The sequence below is a fragment of the Schistocerca gregaria genome, chromosome 6, assembly GCF_023897955.1.
Source record: "Schistocerca gregaria isolate iqSchGreg1 chromosome 6, iqSchGreg1.2, whole genome shotgun sequence".
NCBI classification, from domain to species: domain Eukaryota; kingdom Metazoa; phylum Arthropoda; class Insecta; order Orthoptera; family Acrididae; genus Schistocerca; species Schistocerca gregaria.
The window spans coordinates 21,867,047-21,871,080 of NC_064925.1; the positions used below are offsets into that span (position 1 = coordinate 21,867,047).

The 4,034-nt window shown below is 47.0% G+C and overlaps 1 non-coding gene across 1 annotated transcript; it reads left to right on the top strand.

Annotated features, from left to right (window-relative positions):
* Positions 1–1,246: 1,246 nt before the first annotated feature.
* On the top strand, positions 1,247–1,319 carry Trnan-guu (transfer RNA asparagine (anticodon GUU)). Its single transcript has one exon. It is a non-coding gene; the product is annotated as a tRNA-Asn (tRNA).
* Positions 1,320–4,034: the final 2,715 nt, after the last annotated feature.

Below are 4,034 nucleotides of genomic sequence, written 5' to 3' on the forward strand. Positions count from 1 at the left end.
CGGACACGGTTTTTTATCCCCGGACCAAGAACAACACCGTTATGTGGCTTCTTGGCCGTTACATTTTTGCAGTGGTTAAAGATCATGGTATTACCGATTTTATTTCGTTTACTGGTTACATGCTTCATGAGTACTGGACACAAAAGTCTTTCCCACACTTTAAGAGGGACTTCGCGAATATGCTTACTATTGTGTTCGAAAAGCAAGGAGTTGGTTAAGTTTCAATTTCTATTGATCGCCCCTGCGCCTGAATCATTAATAGAACCGGTATAGGGGCAAACTGAGCTAACTTCATGAAAGGGAAGACATTCTCGCTAGTCCTTAGGTAAAATCTTGGCAGGAAGGAAAAATAACTGTTTAGATAGACAACGCTTCATAAGTCCTGTGTTCACATATAAGTATCATATGACTCCGAACCAAAGACAATTACAACGTATTGGTGACACTGTGCTTCAGTGCAGGGAGGAGGAGACGTCATGGCCAGGCCTCGGGATTCGACCCCTGCCCTACGCGCCTCCACCGACCTGCCCTGGGTCATAACAAAGGAAAAACGACGAATCAGTGTTTAAAAAAAAAGATGAATAAAGAAAAACCTAAAAAGGACATAATCAACAAAAACGAAAAACAACAGCGATCTAAGGAAGTAAAAAAAAAAACAAAAATGAAAAAGGGACAAAAAACAAAAAAAAGTGGTTAAAGCGTAAAAACAATGGATCAGGCGTCGGAAATAAAAAAAATGGATAAGGCGTCGGACTTCGGATCTGAAGATTACAGGTTCGAATGCTGTCACGCTCGTGTTTATCAGTTCAGAAAAAGAAACATACCGTTTTAATGTAGCAATTGAGCAGTACGAAACCGTCTGAATGTTGCTGTTGACCATTTTCTGCTTGGAGATGCTCTTGAGCTTGAAACACACACAACAAGACCGGTGTTAACTAGCGAAATGGTCGGCAGAGTGCCGTCACCGCGAGTTTTCACTGGCACTTGCACATCTAAAACAACGTCAGAAAGTAACTCGTTCGCCTTTTGAGTCACATCAAGTAAGAGTGTTAATTTTGACGCCACTAGCTCTGCAGGATGTCATGCAATTCCTTTACCTCTTAGAAAAGATTATGAAATAAAAGTGAAGTACGTGACGAGTGTGACGTTAGGAAAACATTAGGCAGCATGGAGAGACTCTGTATGGGACCACCCAACCCAAACGAGTACTGTGTGACGTGCAACCCGGCAAGTATTCGCCGAAGCAGCCTGGCTAGCTCAGTCGGTAGAGCATGATACTGTTAATCTCAGGGTCGTGGGTTAGAGCTCCACGCTGGGCGAAACGGAATTTTGTTCCGCTGCAGATGTAAATTACCGTTTTTCTGATTAACGTGATGTAATGGAAATAGCAACTTTAAACTTTGCCTACGTCTCTGTCAGTCGCAAGGAAACTGTATTTGAAGGTGAAGGTGATTTTGTAGACATGTGTGAAAGACATGTTCTGAAATGCAAGTGTTGTTGTTTGGAGAGGACATCGGTTACGTGTCAGATGTGTAGCCAAGCAGTATTGGGTCGCCATAGCTGCAAATATTAGTCGGTAATATGAAGTGTTGTCAGCTGAAGTCTGATGATCCAGACGACCGTAAGGACGAAGTACGCAAAAGTACTGCCAGGCCGCGCCTCTTTAGCTCAGTGGTAGAGCACTGGTCTAGTAAACCAATGGTTTAGAGTTCCATCCTCAAAGGAGGAAGTCGAATTTTGGAAATCAGTTGCGCGTCGTGGCCGTATAGCAAACAGTATCTGTGATGACGAACAATTAGCGACATGCCTTTTATTAAGAATTACTCTCAGATGTGATTAAGGCGAATGGAGCAGATAAACCTTTGCCAAAGCGGTACAGCATCAGGTGGGACGAGGCAGTCTGAATTACATTTTATAGATGTATTTCTCACATATGTCAGAGCCTCTCGCGGTCGTCGTCGTCGTCGCCGCTTCTGCAGAAGTAGGGTATGGCCATCGTAGAAATGCGGCGAGGGACGCCCTGCCTTCGATTCCGTATGCACAAAGTGTGTGGTCTTGTTTCCCAGTCTATATTTGGTCGGTCACGTAAGAGGTTGAATGTAACGAATGGGTGAGAAATAGCAAGGGGCAGCGGCTGTGTAGAACGAAAACACAAATCAACAGGGGTGCGAGCGTTTCGAGATGAGTCATATACAAGTTGCACTTGGTCGTCAGTGACCGTGTGGCGTAGTGGATAAGGCGTCGGACTTCGGATCTGAAGATTACAGTTTCGAATGCTGTCATGCTCGTGTTTTATCAGTTCTGAAAAAGAAACATACAGTTTTAATGTAGCAATTGAGCAGTACGAAACCGTCTGAATGTTGCTGTTGACCATTTTCTGCTTGGAGATGCTCTTGAGCTTGAAACACACACAACAAGACCGGTGTTAACTAGCGAAATGGTCGGCAGAGTGCCGTCACCGCGAGTTTTCACTGGCACTTGCACATCTAAAACAACGTCGGAAAATAACTCGATCGCCTTTTGAGTACATCAAGTATGAGTGTTAATTTTGACGCCACTAGCTCTGCAGGATGTCATGCAATTCCTTTACCTCTCAGAAATGATTATGAAATAAAAGTGAAGTACGTGACGAGTGTGACGTTGGGAAAACATTAGGCAGCACGGAGAGATTCTGTATGGGACCACCCAACCCAAACGAGTACTGTGTGACGTGCTACCCGGCAAGTATTCGCCAAGCAGCATGGCTAGCTCAGTCGGTACAGTTCGGCGCTAGCGGCCGTGCGGAGGGGAAGTCCGATACTTCCGCCTGTGCGGCGTGTGCGAGTGTTTGTTTACTTGTGGACTTAGTCTGCGCGCGGGCTAATAACAACGATCACGGCGAACAAGTACAGAAAAACTACATTACGATTCAATTTCTGCAAAGACTACGAAAGACCAAAGGCTTTAGCAGTGGAACGATTCATACGTGAGGACGTCAAGATACCGCCAAACGATATTGTCGGAATTCACCTGTCCATCGTTAGTCCCACGGTGTATGTTAAGATGGTAAATGACGCGGCGTGTGAGAGAATTCTACGGGCGACAAAAGCAGGTCTCCGATTTTGCCATAGTGACGGGAATGTCGGCACTGTAATTGTAGAACATGCTGGTCTGGGTGTACGGACAATACGTGTTTTTGAGCTGCCATTTGAGTTCCCGGCTGACGAAGTTATTGAGGCTTTTAAGCCATACGGCACGGTACATGGTCACACAGCAGAACGCTGGACACAATTCGCCACGTACCCCGTGCTTAACGGAGTGAGACAGATCACTATTGATCTTCAGAAGCATGCACCGTCCTATCTGACAAATGGTGGTTGTAGGGCGGTGGTGATTTACGATGGGCAACCACGTACATGTTCTGGCTGTGGCCAGGAGGGACACCTCAGGTTGAACTGTATGCAACGGCGGATTACGCAACTGCCTTCAGATGTGCGGGAGCCGTCGCCGGCGATGACAGTACTACCGATCACCTATGCCAAAGCCCTCACTGCGTCCGCTGATGACCGAAAGGACACAGCCCCGGTGGAAGTTCCCGATGGCACTCTCCGAAACCTTGTAGCAGACGTCGGGATGACAGAGGATGCTGCTCCATCTAGCATACAATCTACGGCGACAACACCAGTTGACACCGAACTCCTACCAAGCACACCGATAGTACACGAAGCAGTTCCAGCCACTACGGATGCTGTTCCGTCTGGAACGCACTCTGTGACGACAACATCAGTTTCGACCGAACTCCCGCCAACTACAACGATGGGACTCGAAACACTTCCAGTTCCTACGGATGCTTTTCTGTCGGGCAGCCGTGATTCCCTACAATCTGAGGACACGGAAGGAAGATCACGCAAACAACGTTCCCCGAAAAGGAGGAAACGGCGTCGTCGCACGACATCTCCTAGGGATGACTCCCCTTTCCCCGACGACGATGCGCCTGTGGAGCAAGACGACACAACAGCCTCTACGAAGCAGGATGAGGCAATGGAAACTGTTCG